Here is a 22685-nt window from a genome sequence, read left to right as displayed (position 1 = left end):
ATGAAAAAATAAAAATATGTTGCTAAAACACTTACCAGGAAGGATTTTTGGCTTCATCTCTCAGAGGTAAAGAGCGTAAAAGTCTTCACTTTATCATTAAAACAAGAAAAAACCAGAAAAACTAAAAATCAATGATTTTTTAAGATCCACCAAAGAATTGAAATTGTAATCCAAAGCAGCACTCCAAAATCTGGAAAGACAGGTGCATCCAGAGAGGCACTGCTGAGTTTGGCTAACCTGGAACAAATTTTGCTGGAGCCACAAACTCATAGAAACATGAAAATGGTAATTTTGACCAATTGCTGGAAGTTGAACATGGACTAGTGTGAGTGTGAGGATCTCCCGTAGACCACAGTTGTAAGGGTCTTCCATCTTTTCATAGGCTTTGCCTCGAAGAACCTTACTAGGTTCTCATGATGAAGAGCTACTCATCTCAATCTCATCAGGGAAGAACATCCTTTGTTAAAATCTGGATTTCATGTGCATGCATATGTTTGCAATTAATTTCTTTATACTGAAATTTTGAGGAAACAATTGTAAGTATACCAATGACTTCCTTCACTCTTCACTTAATTGCACAATTTTGACATAAATTTTTAGGCATAAATGTTTTCAACAGTATGTTCTCCTTTCTACTTACCTGATTAGTAAAACATTCTCTAAATATCTTTAAATGAATTTCTCTAATTTCAAACAAGTAGAACAGCAGATGCAAAATTGCAAATCTGGATATAAAGATTTTCTTGTTATTTACCTAGTGTTTTTATTCCCAGATATCAAGCAAAGAAGCAGAGTAATAAATTTCTCAACTAGATAAACTCACAACAGCTTAAAATATATTTGTTTTAAAAATATGATTAAATAACATAGTTTTGATAACTCTCATACAAAACTGCTATCTTTTTACAAGGTATATATTTTTTCCTTATGAGAAGAAATAGTAGCATTCCTGAATCACTTTATTATATAAGGGTAACTTTATGGGAGGCCAAGGCGGGTGGATCACCTGAGGTCAGGAGTTTGAGATCAGCCTGACTAACATGGTGAAACTCTGTCTCTACTAAAAATACAAAAATTAGCTGGGCGTGGTGGTGGGTACCTGTAATCCCAGCTACTTGGGAGACTGAGGCAGGAGAATTGCTTGAACCAGGAGGTAGAGGTTTTTGTTTAAAAAATGTTAATCAGTCAAATCTTCTGAACTATTGGATTTAAATAAAAACTAAAACAATGTTTTATTGTCAACCCAATAATAGCACAGTGCATGATGCCTTGTAGTTCTAGGTTTATCTGAGGCTGTTATAATTTTAGATCACTCAGTATGGTCTCAACAAAAATGGAAATGGGTTATTTAGGTCATTTGGTAGTGTCATAAAATAAAGTTTTCTCCACTATCTTTGATTAACTTCATGTAAAGTCTTCAGGAAAAGGTCTTAAAAAGCCTCTTTTAGAATGGCAGCTAACCTTTCTAAGTGAGGAAAGCAAACCATTTCTGTTTGGACCATCAATCAATGAATAAGCAGCTTGGTTCCAATTGGAAAGCTGCTGCATTGTCAGATAGGAACAGTTATTAACCCGTCCCTCAGCAGAATGTATTATTTCCATTACTTTCATCCCTCCTGATGGGCAGATAAATTGATAGAAAAAATGATTTGAACAAAATAGACAGAGCGGAAGATGATATATTTGCAGGGCACCAAGGTGTAAATGAAATTCCTAATAGCTTTCATTGTATCTGAACACAGTAGAGCAAAACTAAGTCAAGGAAACCAAAACTACTTAAGTGTGACAGTATGGCACCATTCATGCTCATTTTGGATTAAAAAAGCTAAGCACAAAGGAAAAGGAGATATAGACCCTGCCCTCAAGGAGTTTTCAGCTGAGAAAACAGAAGAAAGGGAAAGTAAAGCATAAGAGTGTGACATGTATGGTGACAACAGTCAACCCAGGGTGTCTGGAAGTACACTACCAAGGAACCTTGTCCATAATATTAGGGCTAGGAAGACTTCTTGCATTGAGATTTTAAAGATGCATCAGTGTTAGACAAATGAATGAAAAAGAAAGAGGGAAAGAGCATTTTATGTAGAAAGAAGAGAAGGGGAAAAGAAAGAAGGTTTGAGAAACCAAGGCAGGAATGAAAACTATGAGTATATGGTTTGGAATGGCTGATGTATCGGGATTGGGTGGCTATGAAGTAAGAAATTAGGTGGATATATAGAGAGGGTGCAGATTGCCTTTTTAGAAAAGGTGAGGGGAAGGACTATTGTTAAAGGAGATTCAGAATGAAGACATTTTATCAGGACCAAGTAACCTACATATAGGCTGACGGGGAGTAGCTCAACTCCCCCTGAGGAGGAGAAGCTGAAAGACACAGAAGTGTGAAAAGTTCATTCTCAAAATGACTAGAGTCCTATCTTTCAAATGTGTAGGTGAAGAAAGTGAAATGATATTGAGTTTGCAGCTGTGGGGGAGGGAGATTGGAAAGTTCTTGACAGCTTGTCTTTTTTTACCAGAGGAATGTGGTTCTCAACTGGAGTCAATGTTTCCTCACTAGTAGATTTCAACATTGGACAATGTTTGGAGACACTCTTGATTGTCAAAACGGATGGAGGCACTGCTACTGGCATCTAAGGCATGAAGGCCAGGGTTGCTGCTGAACATTCTGCAAAAACACAGCAGAACCCCCTGCAGGGCAGGTCTATGGATGGTCTTGGATCAGCCCAGTTTTCTCTCCTTTACAGTTTTCAAGAATAACCATAGAATTTGCTGGGAATGCCATATCTTGGGATAAAGGGGAGGTGGCTGAAACAGGCCTAGATCTGTTTTAGCCCTGATACCCTCAAGCAAGATGTCTTTGAACACTTGAGTCCAGCATGCATGTAACCCCCAGGTTATAAAACCCAGATCAAGCTGCTTTCCAAGGGCCCTCAGCTGTGGTACAAGCAGGACGGACACAGTTCAGATTCTATCTGCCCCAGGCACCTTTCCTGAGTAATAAATCCTAGGCTTCTGGTGTCCTTTGCTGCCTATCTGTGAATAATAAACCCACTTCATGTAACTTGCTGTGTGTGAAGATGTGTGGCCAGACTTAAACAAGGGGGTAACTAGTGCACAGTGAACCCTACTTCGCAACCCCCACATAAAAAAAATTATTCAGCCCAATATTTCCATGGTACCCTAGGTTGAAAATCCTGCTTTATGAAGTAGTAAATGATATTATTTGCAGAATTACGGATTTAAAGATTAGTTAGGAACTTTAAAAGACTAGACTGAATCTGGAATAGCTGTTCAGCGGAATGGTGGAAATGCTCAGGATGGTGAGATATGGACAAAGATTGGCCAAAAATCTGTATGGCTACAAAATTTAGTGTGTACAAGAAGTAAGGTAGTAGACAAAATTCAACTGAATTACAAAATAATAAGCAAGAAGACATGTATTGTGCTATGGCTGTAAAGGGTGGACACCAAGTTCACTATGTAGGAGGAAGGTTTGGACCTCAGAGTGGGCAAGATGAGGCTGGGACCACGTCACTGCGTTGCCTGTCTCTATTTGTCATTCAGACCTCAACTCATTGGCCATCTGCCTTCTCCTGCCTCCTCTCTACTGAAACTGCTTTCGCCCAGGAAGCCAGTAACTTTGTTATCCTTTAATTCAAGAGACACGCTTCCCTGCTTACTTACCTTACATTTGAACGTCTGTCCTTGCTGATCACTTGATTCTTCCTGAAACACACTTCACTCTTGGTTATTGCGATGTTGATACTTTCTGGCTTTTATTTCTTTTTTTTTTGAGACGGAGTTTCGCTCTTGTTACCCAGGCTGGAGTGCAATGGCGCGATCTCGGCTCACCGCAACCTCCGCCTCCTGGGTTCAGGCAATTCTCCTGCCTCAGCCTCCTGAGTAGCTGGGATTACAGGCACGCACCACCATGCCCAGCCAATTTTTGTATTTTTAGTAGAGACGGGGTTTCACCATGTTGACCAGGATGGTCTCGATCTCTTGACCTCGTGATCCACCCGCCTCGGCCTCCCAAAGTGCTGGGATTACAGGTGTGAGCCACCGCGCCTGGCCTCTGGCTTTTATTTCTGTATGAGATTCTTAATTTTTCACTTTACAGTAGCCTCTGCCTTTGGCCCGCTTCTCATCTCACTGCCATCTCCATCTGAATGTTTCATAAGCAACTTAAATTCCATGTATGCAAAATTGAACTCCTTTTCTTTCCCTGACAAACTCCTTCTTTTTGTATTTTTTAGCACTGAGTGATATCAACATAAATAGAGATAGCTATATTGGTTAAGATGATGAATGTGACAGAAAACCCAAATTGATGTTGGCTTAACCATCCTAGATTTTATTCTGTTATGTAAAAAAGGCCAGAAGTCAGCAGTTCCAGGCTTGTATGACAGTTCCATGCATTTTTAGAAATCATTTTCTTCTGGATTATTCCTGTGCCACCCCTGCACTTCTCTCCTGTTTAGCATTGTCACAGATACCCGGCAGAGCTTCAACTAACATCATCATCAATCATCACATAAGATAGTAGAAAAAAATCACTATGATTCAATTTAAGAATGCTTCTATTAAGTTGCATGTGTTAATACTGCTTAGAATTCTGAACTCAGTCCCATGTCCAAAGCAAGCTTCAGAGGAAGCTGGTTAATGTAGCATTATTTCAGGTGGCTCTGAACCCAACTGAACAGATGTTTCTAGTGCCATAGAAGGGACACTAGGCATTAGCAGCCCCTGCTATGCAGTCCAATGCCTAGAAATCTAGGCATAAATCTATCTTCTCCCACTCTCACTTCTCATGCTCATTCAGTCCCATATCTGTTGATTCCATCTTTCACATTTTCAAATGTTTATTATTGCTTTCATCCGTGTGGCTATAGTCTCTCAATCAGTTTCCTTATCTATAGACTTGGATCTAAGAAATCTATTTACAACATTGAAGACGCATCCTTAAAACAAATAACTACTAAAATTTATTGTTATTCTGCTCTAACAAACTATCATTAACTGCAGAATAATGTCTAAATTTATTAATACCATTTATGTCTTCTGTGATTTCTCTGCTCCTTAAAATACAGAAATTTGTTTCCAAAATGCTATCCCATGACTTGTTAAAAGCCTAATATCATCTCAAAATGTCAGTGTATTACCAGAAAATTTAGTTTCTCATGATCAACTCTGGCTGTAAGCATCTGTTTTATGGAAGTGGTTTATTTTAAGGATGGATGATGATGTTCCTGTTTTGTGCTAGGTCTAGAACTAGGCATAAGACTCAGCTGCTTTGATTGAATGACAGGTTCAAAGTAATTGCTAAAGATTGATCGTGTGGTCAATAGATTGGATATTTGATGATACCAAAGATATTAGCACTTAGCCCTGTGGCAAAATGGGTTTAAAATTGAAGGTGAAATATTTATTATTTGTTATTCAACACTTCCTTGTTTTTTATTAACCTAAAGAAAACCTCCTTGTCTTTACTAGCTTAAATCCAAGCTGTAAATACAAAAAGAAAAAAAAAATCTCAAAATTGAACCCTATCATTTCATTACGTTTAGATCCCCATAATAATAGCTACATTTGTTGATAGCTTTCCATGTGCCAAGCACTGTGTTTGGCATTTTATGTACATCTAATTTAAGTCACCTCCTTCTTTCTTTCCCGAGGTTTGGTTTTAGATGAGGCATTCTTAACTCTCAAACTCATTTTAGCTACTTCAGCACATTGCTGAGTCACTCTTCTCCCTCTACATGGGTCAATTCTCTTTCTTTCTTTATTCCATTAATTCTGCTATATTCCCAATGCAGTCGAGTTTAATCTTTCTTGTTGCTTGCTAACTCCTTTCCTCAGGGCTCACCTTTTATTTCTATAAGTTCCCGTATTATTGACCCAAACTGTATTAGTCCGTTTCACACCGCTATAGAGAACTGCTCAAGATTGGGTAATGTACAAAGGAAAGAGGTTGAATTAACTCGCAGTTCAGCATGGCTGGTGGGGTCTCAGGAAACTTACAATTATGGTGGAAGGTCAAGGAGAAGCAAGGCACCTTGTTCACAAGGTGGCAGGAAGGAGAGTGAATGCAGGCCGAACTACCAAATACAAAAACCATCAGGTCTCATGAGTACTCACTCACGATCCTGCAAATGGCATGGAGGAAACCGCCTTCCTCTACTCAGTCTCTCTCTTGACATGTGGGGATTATAGAAATTACAATTTCAGATGAGATTCTGGGTAGGGACACAGTCAAACCATATCATGAACCGAGACAGTTTCTGCCTTAAGTGGAATGCTTACGTTAAGATAATAGCATCATTTTACCCTATTTCATGCTTTACAATTTTCTTAGCGATTTATCTCTCTTTTCCTTCTGTATCCTTTTCTCTTGCCATTCCGACCTTCTCTCTCTCTCTCTCTCTCTCTCTCTCTCTCTCTCTCTCTCTCTCACCTTCTCTCTCTCTCTCTCTCCACATACTCTGGACATTGATTCCTAATGTCTTTCTTTACTGTAGCCATCCTCCTCTCCCTACTTATCTTGTAAGTTATACTCAACCTGGCATTGCAGCTCTTGCACGTTTTTTTCCCTTGAAGGCTTTACCTGAGTCTCACCAAGTTTCAAAAGAGTAGGGTATGTGCTTCTGCCATGAATTCTGTACTTCTGTTTTTGTATTTTCAATTTCCTTTTTCCCCATGGCTTTCTATTTTAAAACACTTTCTTTTATTCTTCCAAAAACATCTTTAACTTCTCCCCCATAATCCCAAATTTATCTATCCTACACAACCAAACATCTAGATAAAATCTTCTATACCCACTGTATTTACTTCTTCACCTCCCACTTGCTCCCCTGTCTACTCTGCTCCCTCAGACTTCAGTAAATTTTCTTCTTTTCTATGGTGACTGCTGACCTTTGTGTCACTAAATCCAGTGTGTTATTTTCAACTATTTTATCACTTGATTCTTTAATAAGTGTTGACACTTTATTACTCCTTTCCTTTTGTTTTTGAATTTTGAGAACACTTTAAACTTTTTTATTTCTTGGTGAGAAGGCAATGGATAGATGAAAAAGAATATGTAGAGCAATAAAAGTCTACCTCTGACTCCTGCTCTCTATTTCCCTGGGTCTGCTTTCAAGAAGAAACTACTTTTAGCAGTCTCTCATCAATCTTTGCAGATGGAAAATATATATACATATATATTTTATTTTATATTTTCATATCCACTCAATGCCTCAATTCATTTTTACACAAAGACCCAGTATCTTATTCTATCACAAGTAACTTGTTCTCTAATTGTATATGCATAAATGTTTTGCAAATTCTTTCTTGTTAGAGATGAATCTTTTTAATGGAACAGTCCATTGTATTCTGACACCACTGTTTAACTGATGTAAAGAGTGCTTTTTTCACATTGTAATTACTATTAGTCTCAAGAAAGAGCCCTGGACTCTCTTAAACTGTAATAGAAAATTGCTGTTATACGTCAGTTTATGAGTGCAGATAGAACTACTGTATGATTCTGCTGGGCATTTCCCTGGGGTCTTTTTTCAGGATCTTTGCTTGGTCTATAAATATAAAATAAGAAAGACCAGGACACATTAGATTTCTAGCTCTGAAACAGTATGGGGGCAGCTTTCCTCCTGGCAACATTTGACTTTTAGAGATGACTTTGTTATCCAGCACTATCTCAAGTGCACTCATCTGAGTGTGTGAGTTGTTGTGACGGTTGAGCCCTCTCAGTCCATGGGCTTCCATTATTGGAATAAATGGAAGCCCATGTATGTTAATTCTCAGAAATGTTCTTGAAACTTTTTTGACTCTTTCTTCCCCTTCATTTTCTAATTACATTTTTTGTTCTTTGGATATTGGCCCTCTTGGAATCATCTAATTTTCTTACCTTTTCTCTATTAATTTTTATTTATTTTTTTCTAATTTCTGAGACTTTTTTGAAATTTACCTTCCATATAAGTTTCATATTGCTATTATAACAAATTGTCACTCACTTGTAGCTGAAAACAAAAGAAATGTATTACCTTACAGTTCTGGAGGCTGGAAGTCTGAAATGGGTCTCACTGAGCTAAATCGAGTTGTCAGTGTCACAGGATCCTCAGCGTGTTGCTTTGCTAGCCAGAAACCTCTATGGCCAGTGGCACCTCTGTTTGAGTTTTGCTTGCATTCGCTGGACTTGTTCTGCCACCTTGGCCCAGCAGGCTGTGCTCAGCTTGCACTACCAGACCAGATCCCATGCCTGCCGAGGGTGAGTCAGGCATGCAGCCACGAGGGATGTATAAGTGAGTGAATGCAGGGTCCAGGCAATGCACACAGTCAGGCATGCTGGCTGCTGCAGCAGATTGGGTAGCTCCAGGTACTAGCAAAGACTCTGGCTCCATGAGAGGCCGTAGCTGAACTAAACACAGTCAAGTGACTCCTGCTGTGGGGACTAAAGTCTGAATGAGGGGAATGCAGTGATGCCTGAAAGGTTGGAGATATAAGAAACCATAGAGCTCCAAAGAGGGTGTTACAGAATGTCAGAGGCCTGGCTTGGGGAGCCCTGAGGTCTGGGATCCCAAAAGGGCTGCAGCTCTTTTCTCCTAATTGCCTGCATCTTGGTGAGTAGGGAGGCATGTTTGGAGGGGGAGGGGAGCGTGTTTCAGCTCATTTGTGCTTCAGCTCTTTCACCTGCCACTCAGCTCCAACCCATGGCTCCTGGGCTGGCCTGGACCTGCCACTGCTTCCCATCGCATGGGGCAGGTGCCTGGCTATAGTGTTACAGACCCCTTAGCTCCCTCCCGAAGCTCGATGAGCCAGCCAGGGAAGAGTCACAGCTCCTTTTGCTCTCACTGTTTTGTGGGTCCTGAGTTTTTGCCCTGAGTCTAGGAAGAATGAAGTTACACAGACAACTGGAGGGTGAGCAAGGTGGAGAAGAGATTTACAGGGCAAGAAAACAGCTCTCAGGGAAGAGGAGATATGAAATGGAAAGCTCCTATCCACAGGCAGGTAGTCCCAATAAGTGTCTGAGTCATGCTGAGTTTAAGGTTTTTATGGACTCAGAATGGAGGAAGTGCAGGGTGATTGGTCCATGGCTGGGAGGAACTATGTGCTGACTGATCTATGGGTGGCCATAGGTGGGCCTGGAAAAATAACACTATTGTATTAGTCAGGGTTCTCTACAGGGACATAAGTAAGAAGATATATCCATATAGACACATAGATATACAAAGTGGAGTTTATTAAGTATTAACTCACACAATCACTAGGTCCCACAATAGGCCATCTGCAGTCTGAGGAGCAAGGAAAGTCAGTTCAAGTCCCAAAACTGAAGAACTTGGAGTCCAAGGTTTGAGGGCAGGAAGCATTCAGCACAAAAGAAAGATGCAGGCTGGGGGGCTAGGCCAGTCTAGTCTTTTCATGTTTTTCTGCCTGCTTTATATTCAAGCCATGCTGACAGCTGATTAGATGGTGTCCAACCAGATTAAGCATGGGTCTGCCTTTCCTAGCCCAGTAACTCAAAAGTTAATCTCCTTTGGCAAAGTCCTTACAGACACATCCAGGATCAATACTTTGCATCCTTCAATCCAGTCAAGTTGACACTCAGTATTAACTATCACAACCATCCAACTGGCTAAGAGGCATCAAGGAAGTTCCCATTCTGGGTTGTGAACTCCACCTGGAAATGGTAGCCCAGCCCCCAAGTTTCAGGCCATTCCTGGCTTGAATGTTGGACCTCACCAGGGACCTGTCCCTCCCCTCCTAGGAACCAGTTTGCCTCCCACTACTGTCATCAGTAGAGCTGCCTTCCTTCCTGGAGGCCCTAGGGCAGGCTCCAGAAGAGAATTGATCATTTTGCTTTTTCCAGTTTCTAGAGGCTTCCTGCTTGTTTTCTTGGTTTATGACTGCCTTCCATCTTTAAAGCTAGCAATCACCCATTGACTCATTTTCACGTTGCACGTTGGAATTCCCTCTTCCATGTTTAAAAACGTCATTACATTGGGCACACCTGGATATCCTAGCAGCTCTACCTATCTTTAAGGTCAATTGATTAGCAATTTTAATTCTATGCAGCTTTAATTCCTCTTTGCCATGTAATTTAATAAACTCTTAGGTTCTAGGGATTAGGACTTGGACATCTTTCGGGGCCTTTATATTTCCTATTATACTTCCCAAACCTGCCAGGCTTTTTTTTTTTTTTTCCCCACTGCTGTGACCACATGTTGTCTGAATGTTCCTTTTCATGGAATGCTTTTCTTTTTCTTTTAAAAATGGTTTGAGTATCTTGCCTCTCTAAGAGTATTCATGATCCCTTACTGTTGTTGTAGTTTTAAATTTTTCTTTTCCCTGCACAGTCTGTTTTCTCTTTATCCCTTACCCTCCTCATTGGTCTTGTTCTCTACCTTTCATGTTAAAAGGCTCTTCATAGATCATTTGTTAGGCTTGTGCATTATCATTTATTGAATGGCTTTCTTCAGATAGTTGGAAATCCTTCATTTTATAATTATTTTCAAACATGAGAGACTACAAAAATATCAGAAAACACTGCTGTTCCTGCTATTCTAATTTTTCTTTTTTTTTTCTATTCTCATAGCCAACTCCTCCTCATCCTATATCTCCCAGCTGACATGACATTATTCAAGGGTCAACTTTTTAAATCTCCTAGATTGAGGAAAAATACATTTGGTAAAGGATCCAGTAACATTCTGCATTTTCTTTTCAAAATCATCACACTTTTTATGATGTCCAGTACACATGCCTTATTTGAATTCACTGGGACCAGAAAAAGAAGGAGACAAACGGTGTATTAGTCGATTTTCACACTGCTATAAAGAAATACCTGAGACTGGGTAATTTATAAAGGAAAGAGGTTTAATTGACACACAGTTCTGCATGGCTGGGGAGGCCTCAGAAAACTTATTGTCATGGCAGAAGAGTCAGCAAATACGTCCTTCTTCACAAGGCTGCAGGAGAGAATGAGTGTATGAGAACACAGGAAAAACTACCATTTATAAAACCATCAAATCTTGTGAGAATTCACCCACTATCACCAGAACAGCATAGAGGAAACCACCCCCATAATCCAATGACTTCCGCCAGGTCTCCTTCAACATCTAGTGATTACAATTCCAAATGAAATTTGGGTAAGGACACAAATTTATTAGTCATATTAGTCAGCATTGAGGGAAGTATCATTGGGAAGTAGTGGGCCTATTTACCTTCCTGCCACTGCAGCCAAGAACACAGCAGATCTTCCTTAGGAGAGCATTGGTGGAAATGGCATACTGTCTCCTCCAGGCTGACCTAAGTGTGGTCAAGAATACAGGAGAAAGAAAAAGGTGAGTTTATCTACAATGTGATTTAAAGGGGCAAATAAAAAAGAGGAGTAAAGGACCAGATAGATAAGATGAAAGGGTATTCTGCTGGATCTAGGGAATAAGGCTTATACTGGGAATGATAACATTTTCACTCTCTGGCTCCTTTAATATGAAGTTTTCTTTCATTTCAGATATTAAAGTAGGCAGATAAAATCTAGTTTTGATCAGTCATGAGTAGTCTAACACACTGTGCTCTGTGTTTATCCCTTTGATGCGAATTCCCTAAGTTTAGTTTACTTACCTCAGGTCCTGATTTGCAATTACCTCCATTGGCAAACCATCCAGATTTCTTTCTCAGACATTCTGATTTCACTTCCCTGCTCATCTCTACAATTTGTGCTCTGCCGGTTGGACATTGTGTTCAAGCTCCAGTAAGAAACTTGCCCTCCCTATTCCAAGCCAGTTGGAATTTCTGATTGTCTCTCTTAACAGGCTTTATATTTATTCCCTTTCCTCTCCAGCCATGCATATAAGGGGAGCAGTATTTGGGAAATTGAATGGATTACACGTGATGAGTAGGAGCAAAAGTAAGCACTGGGCTAGCAAGACTTGATCTGAAATGCGGAAGAAATATGAACATGAAGATCCATGAAGATACTCGGGCATTTTACTGCACACTTATCATTCTTAAACATATGATTTTCTACTTACTGGTATAAAAAATGTTCTGTAGCCAATTTCTCTGATATCCGGGACATCAGTGGCTATTTGTTATTCTTTTCTGTCAAGATTTTGAATCCTATTTAAGAGGTGTTTGGAATCTGTATGGTACCAATATTCTGGCTCACAGCCATTGCCCAAAACTCCTTGGTTGTTAATATAGTTAATGAATATATTCCTTGTAGAACTGTTACACAGGAATCCAAAAATTTAGAAATTTGTACAAGTATGGTTTTGAGGAACAGATAAAATTAATATTTATCATTTAAATGATTTTAGTACCTATTATATCTTTGACAAAAGTACTATTTATTCAATGATTTGTCCCTCTATCCCTATTAAACTCTATAAAGAATCTATAAAAGATTTAATATAGTTAACAACTATGATTTTAATGACTTTAATTAAAATAACAAATTGCTTTTGATTCTTCAGTGGCTATCGCATTTCTTGGCTATATGAAATATCACATTCATTTCCATGTTTTAAAAATAGCTTTAAAAAACGTTAAAACAGGATGAAGAACATTTAGAATGGTTTTGTCATTTATGTCTCTCTTTTTTAAAAATGATTTGGCATCTTTTACTCATAAAAGATGGAAATATATAATGAGAAAAGAACAATGACAATATGGAGAAATAGAGATAAAAAAGCAAACCTTACCAATGCAATGCTTGATTGCATGGAAACAATATATTATTGTTATTCAAATGAGATTTTTCCATCAATTTATTTTCCATTGTTATCTCTATTCTATAGTCAATCCCTTCCAGTTCTGTATTGCATTCATCAGGGTTTGGTATCAACACCGGTGAATACTCCCATCTCAACCATGGTAAACTAGGTTAAGCTGCAGCCAGGCTAACAGACAACTGGTACATATCAGTGGCCTATCAACAAAGGTTTCTCCCTTATGCTCTGTGTCCGAGATGGGCTTACTGAGGCTCCACTCCATGTCTTTTGAAGGACATGGGCAGACATTGTGGAAGAGGGACACAGCCCCTGAGAACCCTGGACTGCTCCTCTGATTTAAAAATAATACACATGCCATTTCCATACACATTTCATTGGTCATAACAGGTCACGTGGTCATGCCTGAGTTCAACATGCTGGGAATGTATAGTTTTTTCCAAAGGGAGGGTGATTAAAGATGCATTGGATATAAAGGTGACTAAAAATACAATATATCTCATTTTCTTCTTCTGCATGAAGAAGATTTAGTACTTTGAGGTTGCGTAAACTGTTCAAGGTCACACAACAGGTAAGTTATCAGACAAAAATTCACACTTAAACAGTTTAATTTCCAAAGCATGGGATTACAGTTTTACTGTGTCTCTCTTTCCTGAATATGGTTTGAGACTCTCCTGTCACTGAGTAGTATGAAAAATTAGATTTCTTGAAAACATTTATAGAGAATCCATATTTATCAGAACTGTCCTACATTAATGGAATTCAAAATTTCCTGTTTTTTTTTTTTTTTTTTTTTCTCTTTTGTCCTTCCTTTGGTCATATCACAGTCATAAACTTGATTTTTACACAAAATTTTTATCTGCCTCTTCATGCATACAAAATCTGTGTAGTTACTTGAAGATACTGCTGATGAGGAAGACAATGCCAATGTTTAATCAAACACAGGACACCACAGGTCATGGGAAAACTGCACAATATATATCATGTTTTCTAACTTTTAAAGTAGTTGACAGTTTGGTTTCAATCATTGTAGTTTTAGTTTCTAACATTATTTTACATTGTTTGCTTTCTAACTAAAAAGTTCAAGTGAATTGTAGTATAACTCATTTCTTTTTCATTGCTATGGACTATTGCAATATCATTCAATTACACAGTCTCATAAAATGCTTGGGGACAAATCTTTTACGGATATTTGACACTCAAAATTACATTTAAGACATTTATATATATATATATATCTAGAGAACCTATAGTATTTAGATCTGATATGGATTATTCCTTTTCATGAAATAAATATTTGGATTTTGATGATTCTTGCCTCTTTAGCTGTGCAACTATTTTTTAAATAGTGTTTTAAGTAGTTTAATTTAAATATGTTTTAAATAGCTGATATTTATATTTATAAATATATTTTTAAGTAATACAGAAAAAATAGATTATAATATTAGGCTAGCTTGCTATTTTGCTTGTAGAATGTTCTAAGTGCATGACAATTCCTGTGTAACATCATAAAACACATTCCTGTCAGTGCCTGGGGATAAACTGTTAACCATTTCGTTTCTGATCTTTTGTTAACTGCATGTGGTATTGAGGCTGGGGGAAGACAAATGATAAGAACAATATTTTGAAGATGAAAAATGGGAGGAAGTGAAGACTTTATTAAGAATACTATTCCAAGGATGTTAAAGTAAGTAAAATGCTATAAATATTCATAGCATTTGGTATTGTTCAAACTAAATATCTTATTAAAATAAAGGCATTTTTAGTATTAATTATTTCCTATTTGGATATAACAGTTCCTAGGCTGTGACATGTTTGTTACTACTCAAAATGATACTTGGTACCAAGGATATATCACACATTATATATTGAATAAAAAAATATTGCATAAGAAAAGTAAAATGCTTACAATTAATTTTATAACTGGAAATTAAATTTAACTTATTGTGGAGTTCTTTATTTGCAATTAAGTATAAATATCAATAATTTATAGGTTATTTTATTAAGGATAAAATGACATACTAATTAAAATTAAAAATCACAGTGACAAAGTGATTATATTTTAAAATTAATTTTAGGAGAAACAGTTGAGAAATCTGAAAATTACTTTGAAAGTGTAATTGACTTACCTGGCAATAGAGTGCAGCTTTTATAACTGGCTTTTGCTTAATAAATAGTCACTATTTCAGGTTTCAGTTTAACAGCACTCTAAGACTCTATTAAAGTTTCCAGGCACAGAGTCAGATTTTTAAAGTCCACAACAACGTCCAGTTGGAGAGGAGATTTGGCTTTCTTCAATATTTTCTTCTAAATGTAAGATAATCTTACTTCTCAGTGAAGCCTAACTCAAATTATTTGTACTAGAAATCAAATTATCCAAGAACAATTAAATCTGTGCATTCCAAGTTATTTTCTGATGTTTTTACCAGATTGGCTTAAAGTATATAGTACTTTTTGCTAAATAAACAGGCATCCTTATAAGGCAAATTCAATATAGACACTAAGACTGAATGTTAAAGAGGATATTTAATTATTGTTTTAGTTTATAATTCTTCATAATACCTAGAAATATGAAAATCCTTGCAGATCTAATGTTCCCTATAGTTTGTTTCCATGTATGTAAACAAGAAGCTAGACTTATTAACTATGTGTTTTTAAATAATGGTATGTATTTGAATAAAAATCAATATAAACTTCTTAGAAGTTTGTAATCTGAACTCCTTATGTTCAAAAATCCTTTGGGGTTCAAAACACCAGTATCATAAAAACAGTTCGTTTTATTGTGAATTGCGATTTTGATAACATTTTATATATTTTTTTCTTATATGATCTTCTTAACAATTATATGTTGCAGGCAGGCTATTTATTAACTAATAGACTATAACTTAGAGAGTTTCAATGATTCGTGATGTTTACAAAGTTAATGAAGACACAATTAAGACTTCCAATTTTAATTCTCTTTTCAGCATGGCAAATGTTTTTATATGTTTAACATATTTTTATTTATAATTTCACAATACTTACATATCATTCCATGTTGAGTTTTGTTATCTTGAGTAAATTCTTATTAACTTGGGGAATTTCCCTGGCAATACTATATTTCAGGATTTAAAAAGATCTTTAAAGCAGAATCCCAAACAGTATATCTCAAATTGTGATTCACAGACAACCTGTTACGGAGTGAATTGTTTCGATGTTTGGAAATGCAGGCCCCTTAGATCTATATAATGATAAGAATCTCTGAGGAAGGGTCAAGGGTCTGCATTATAACAAGCTCTCCGGGTAACATAAAACATATCTAACAATTTCACATAAATCTTACCAGTGAAACAAGATAATAAAACTGGTAGATAAATTGTGGTTAATCAGGAAATGCCTTTTAATGCTAAACTGAGTTTTAGGATGAGATGGTAATGTTATTATACATTGCCAACCAAAGGAGGTTATTAAATAATTATTTTATAGAATAATTTACCTAATAATGTAATGAAAGTTAACAAAAAGTAGAAATAGAATTGAAAACAAGGTAAGCTTTAGAAGGCGATTTCACAAATTTAGTCATAAAATGGTGTAAGGAGAGAAGAGGATGGGATTAATTAAAGGCAAATATAAAAATAGAAAATAAGAAGATCTTTGAGGGAAGAATAAATATAAGATTTAATATAATGCATGAGGGAATGACTTTAGGTTTCTAAACCAACAATCACTTAGTGGTAGTAACACAAACAGTGAAATAGGGAAGGTTCATAACTTGGATTAGGAATAATTTGCCAACTATAAGCATATTAAATTTTGGAATTCAGTCAAGATATTCTAGGTAGAAATATGGATTGTAGCAAATCTATGAGGTGATGTTACAAAAATGCTTTGAGAATTATTAGCATGAAAGTGAAACCTGAAAGAATGAAAGTCTAAGAAATATCTGAGAAAATGAACAAAAAGGAGATAAAACACTGATGATAGATAAGTCTCAGAGTCACGGTTAATGGTAAGCACAGAACACAGTTGTTGGCTCTCCGTGTGTATGAACTCATTTAATTGCGCGAAAGCCTTATGAGAAGGGTACTATTGTAATCCACTTTTTAGAGGTAAAGAAACTGAGATCCTAGGAGGTCTAGAAATGGCTTAAGATTCCAGAAGTAGAAAATAGCAGAAACAAAATAGTAAGCCAGAATATTTGGCTTCAGAGGCAATGCTTTCTGTAATCTACTTGATTCTTGTGCCTTAGTTATGAAAGCTAATGAGCACAGGGAGCCAAGGAAGAACACTATTAAGCTTACACACATCCAGATAAAGAATGAGGAGAGCTAAGTCCTAGGAAACTATAGAATAGATATATGGAATCTTTATACAATCTTTTTTCATTTATTAACCCCTGACTACAGATACAACATGAATAATAATGACAAAACTTCCTATCATGGGAGAAGTTTGAAGGTCTGAGAAAGAGATCATATTTCTGAATTATTGACCTCTGTGCAAAAATAAAGGACGAAGATATTGTCCTAATCATTATGTTGCCACATACAAAAATTAACTTAATAGAAAATAGTAATTAGACAGAAAGACTTAAAACCATAAAGAGGAAAATATTTCTGCAGTTCATTAACTCAGAAGTGATAAGTGAATTATCTCCTAATCCAACTAACTTGGGAATCTGTCAAACATAACAAAGAATATGAATGCAACTTATTTCTGGTAAATCGATAGAATAGAATGGCTAATTATTCTATCCTATAGATCCTATCCACACACAATTATTATATTGAAATTGTATCTAAATTCTATTGAAGAGATGTTTTCAGTAAAGTTAAAAAAGACCAAAACAGTATGTAGGAATTATATTCCTCTTATGTATAAGTATTGCATGTCTGAAAAGATGAAAAGGGAGTAAGTCAATCAAATACATTCCCATTCATCATATGTGATATAGATTTTACGGGCCAGAAAGGGCTGAACATTTTTACGCATGGTCACAGTTAATATCTATTCCATAATTTTGCAAGCCCAGTAACATACATTTTTATTTGGTAATCCTTGCCTCTTAGTTAGTTTAGGCTGTCTTAGTTCATTTGGATTGCCACAAAAAATGCCTTAGATAGAGTAATTTATAAGCAAAAGAAATGTATTGCTCACAGTTCTGGAAGCTGAGGATTTCAAGATCAAGGCAGCAGACTTTGTGTCTGGTAAAAGCTCACTCTGTGCTCCACAAACAGTGCCTTGCTGTTGAGGCCTCATATTGCGCAAGAAAGGGTTGTTTACTTATCTCTTATAAGGGTAGTAATCCCATTCATGAGATTGGAACATTATGACTTAGTCACTTTCCAAAAGCCTCACCTCTTAATGGTATCACCATGAGTATTAGGTTCCAACATATGAGCCTGAGGAGAAGGTGACCAAAATTCAGACCACAGAAGGATGCTGTAACACAAGAGACAAGGTGGCTTAAATGACAGTTCTGGAGGCTGTGAAGTTTGAGATCAGGCTGCCAGCATGGTCGAGGTCTGGTGAGGTCTTGCTGACTCGTGTATAGCCCCTTTCTCACTGTGTCCTCAATTGGTTTAAAAGAGACGTTCTGGTGTCTCTTCCTCTTCTTCTCATCACATCATGAGGGTACACCTTCAAGACCTCATCTAAACCTGATTACCTGCCAAACACCCCCCTTTCTAATATAATCACCTTGGGGGGTAGGGCTTCAACAATATGGATTTTGGGGGTACACAGACATTTAGTTCATAACACCTTATGTTGATGGGAATTGACTCATGCTGATCATTAAAAATGTGTAGCCCATTTTGCTATTACCGCCTTTAGGATGAAGACAGAATCCAGCTTAAACTATTGTTTAACTCTCAATTTTACTTCTGACCTCCACATTCTGCAAAAATTATTTTTCTGAAATACAGCTCATTAATTCATTCATTGTTCAACAAAAATACATTGTGTTCCTGCTGTGTGCAAGGCATTCTGTTAGATGCTGTTTAAATTATCCTCCTTTTAAATTAAAAAAAAAAGGTAGACTAATCCTTTAATGGTTTTTTAATTTATGCTTATGCAATATGCAAATACAGTTACTACATTACCTACAAAATAAATCTAACTGTTAAACTCCAGAGTGTTTTAAAGTGTGATCTTGACCTTTTTTGCCTTTCACGTTCTTCCTGCTATTCTAGATGGATAGGAGTAATTCTTCTTTCTTCCATACTGTTTCTCCATTATTTATCTATATTCAACATTTCCTCTCAAGTCCATTTTCTAGCATTTTATCCCACAAATGTCCTGTTCACCATTTGAAGGACAACACAAATGCTATTTTCTACAATGAGGCTTTTTCTCATTTTCTAAAACCTGTCCTCTTTCACCTCTTCACCCAAGTAATCTTTCCATAGTATGAATTCTGGTAAAATTCTACCTGTAGTCTTCCTAAGGCACTCAGTTTCCAACTAATGAGCACTTACTGTGTGGCAGTCACCATCCTGTAACCTGGAATGGTGTCAGGAAGAAATAGACAACACATTTCAGTCTCTGAATTTAAATTAGGTCTAATGGGAAGATTGGCATATAAATAGCAGAGTAAAAAACATTTGGTTGGTGCAGTATCATGCTAATGGTAAGAAATGGGAAACCAATTTAGCAAACAACTCTGGACGAAATATGGGGAGGGATAACATTAGAAGGAATACCTAATGTAGGTGACAGGGGGATGGATGCAGCAAACCACCATGGCATATGTGTACCTATGTAACAGTCCTGCATGATCTGCACATGTACCCCAGAACTTAAAGTATAATTTAAAAAAAAGAAAAAAATGAGGAATGTTTAAAAATATAAAGTAAAATGATGATGAAAAAAATTGAGACCAAAATTCTAAATTCTCTATCAATTCAAGCTCTATAAAATACTGCATCTGGCTCAGTGATAAGAAATAATCTCTATGATGTCTCAAACACAAGGAAAACCTCAAGATGTTATAACTTATCTTTCAGACAATGAAAACGTAAAGTAAAAATCTTTTAAGTCTTTTTATGTAGGAAGCAGAAACTATTCCTTAGTTACATACTATATTCCCGTTGTATAAGTAGATACTTAACATATGAAACAATTTTATAGAGGAAGGAATACTTCAGCTTCTACTATAGAAGGATACCAGCTCTATGAAGATAAATATTGACCAAAGTTTTTCTCATTGCACATGATGGCATTTGCAGCTCTAAAATAGCTGCCTTATCCTTAAAATATCATCATCGGTTCAAGGATATAGTCATTATCAAGCTAAATCTAAGGGAAATTAAATAATGTGGCTTTTACAGAACAAATGAAAAATAACACCAATTTTAATAAAGACATATAAAAAGTTATAGAAGAACTTTACATAGTGATTACCTTGTTCACAATTGTGTAACTACCAAAAGAAAAGATCATTCCAGGTTATCCTATGGCTATACTACAATGCAAAGCAGTAGGAGAGTCATATAAAGAATCACTTCATTCCAGTATTCCTAACAGAAGGTACATTGAAAAACCGATATAAATATATATTTAAAAGTTTTTTAACATCAGAGTTGATTATTGAAGCTGAGAGTGCATGTCAGTATAAGTGATAATACCTGTTTTGATGTTAACCCAAGTAAATTGCATTCTGATGACCAAATTGATTAAAAAAATAGATGTAAGCTTTTCATAGTATGAATTTTTGAAAGGAATACTTTGAAAGCATACATGGTTTGAAAGACAACCGTATGTGCTGGTTCAAAGCAGCCTCTTGAGCAAGGGTTTGAATCCTGGCACTAACACTACCGCTGTGACATGCTAGCTGCTTCATCTTGGCAAGCCACTTAAATGCTAATGTCCTCATCTGTGAAGCGTGATGATGATACACCTAGTCCATAAGGTTATTGCAGCAGGTAGCTGAGAGTCTATGTATGAAATACTTAGGACATTGTTTGGCAGATGGTGATTGCTATAAAATATTTACTGTTGTTGTTATATATTTTATTATTGGGACCAATAAACAGGTTTAAATTTAAAGTCACACTTACATTTTAGGTAATGTTCCAGATGATTTTAGCATCAAGATGCAAAACATTGATTGATATAAATAAAAATGACACTTAAAGTAGTTTCTCATTTTGTTATTAGCAAGTGCTAATGGCCTTTAGGTCATGGACACCTTCAAGACTCAAATATCATCTTCAATGCTCAAATTCTTTCATCTGGGAAAAGTCTATTCATATATATATAGCTTTCCAACCTATTTTAGGAGATTCAAGGACAACATATTAGTAAACGCTTACATAGTTAATATTTTTGGACAGGTGCTGAAAAAGATTTCATGACAAAGACACCAAAACCAGTCACAACAAAAGGAAAACTTGACAAATGGGATCGATTTAAACTTAAGAGCTTCTGCACAGCATAGGATACTATCAACAGAGTAAATAGACAACCTACAAAATGAGAGAAAATATTTGCAAACTATGCATCTGATAAAGGTCTAATATCCAGCATCTATAAAGAACGTAAACAAATTTGTAAGAGAAAAGCAAACAACCCTATTAAAAAGTGGGCATAGGATATCAATAGACACTTTTCAAAAGAAGGCATACACACAGCCAACAAACATAAAAAAAAAGCTCAATATCACTGATCATTAGAGAAATGCAAATCAAAACCACAAGAAGATACCATCTCACACCAGTCAGAATGGCTGTTAAAAAGTCAAAAAATAACAGATGCTGGTGAGGTTGCAGAGAAAAGGAAACTATGATACCCTACAGGGAGTGTAAGTTAGTTCAACCATTGTGGAAAGCAATATGGTAATTCCTCAAAAAGCTAAAAGCAGAACTACCATTCCACCCAGCTATCCCATTACTAGATATATAGTCAGAGGAATATAAGTCATTCTACCATAAAGACACATGCATGTGAAAGTTCATTGCAGCACTATAATAGCAAAGACATGGAATCAACCTAAATGCCCCTCAAAGAAAATATGGTACATATACACCATGGAATACTATGCAGCCAAAAAAAAGAACAAGATTATGTCTTTTTTGGGAACATGGATGGAGCTGGAGGCTATTATCCTTAGCAAAATAACACAGGAACAGAAAACCAAATACCGTACGTTCTCACTTATAAGTGGGAGCTAACTGATGAGAACATATGAACACAAAGAAGGGAACAATAAACACTAGGGTCTACTTGAGAGTGGAGGGTGAGAGGAGAGAGAAGAGCAGAAAATAACCCAATAGTTACTGAGTACTGGGCTTTGTACCTGGGTGATGAAATAATCTGTACAACAAATCCTCATGACATGAGTTTACCTATGTAACGAACCTTCACGTGTACCTCTAAAGCTAAAATAAACGCTTATTGAAAAAATTAATAACTTTTAAGGGTTAGATTTATTTTGTAATTATTCTAATGAAAATATTAGGTAATTTTTTGTTTTTTGAGATGGAGTCTCACTCTGTCACCCAGGCTGGAGTACAGTGGCATGATCTCAGCTCACTGCAACCTCTGTCCGCAGAGGTCAAGCAATTCTCCTATCTCAGCCTCCTGAGTGGCTGGGATTACCTGCTGGCCAGGCAGGTCTTGAACTCCTGACCTCATGATCCGCCTGCTTCGGCCTCCCAAAGTGTTGGATTACAGGCATAAGCCACCACACATGGCCAATATTAGGTAATTTTATGTACAGAACGAAAATTTATCTTATCTAAGACATTTACACGAAAAAGACACTTGCACACACGTTTGTAGTGACACAATTCTCAATTGCAAAAACATGGAACCAGCCTAAATGGCCATCAACCAATGAGTGGATAAGGAAAATATAATATATATATGCATGGAATGGTACTCAGCCATAAAAAGAAACAAAATAATGGCATTTGCAGTAACCTGGATGGAGTTGGTGACCCTTATCATAAGTGAAGTTACTCAGGAATGGAAAACCAAATACCATATGTT

General features: G+C 36.6%; 1 long non-coding RNA gene across 1 annotated transcript; it reads left to right on the top strand.

Annotated features, from left to right (window-relative positions):
- The first annotated feature begins 3473 nt into the window (after positions 1 to 3473).
- On the top strand, positions 3474 to 22076 carry LOC116552332. The gene is made up of 3 exons (XR_004269330.1): positions 3474 to 3485; positions 17601 to 17607; positions 21968 to 22076. It is a non-coding gene; the product is annotated as an uncharacterized LOC116552332 (long non-coding RNA).
- Positions 22077 to 22685: the final 609 nt, after the last annotated feature.

This window comes from Sapajus apella, unplaced genomic scaffold (genome assembly GCF_009761245.1).
Source record: "Sapajus apella isolate SASKATOON/1434 unplaced genomic scaffold, GSC_monkey_1.0 scaffold11, whole genome shotgun sequence".
Classification (NCBI taxonomy): domain Eukaryota; kingdom Metazoa; phylum Chordata; class Mammalia; order Primates; family Cebidae; genus Sapajus; species Sapajus apella.
The sequence above is the reverse complement of the archived record's forward strand: the minus strand, read 5'-3'. Positions and strand labels throughout refer to the sequence as shown.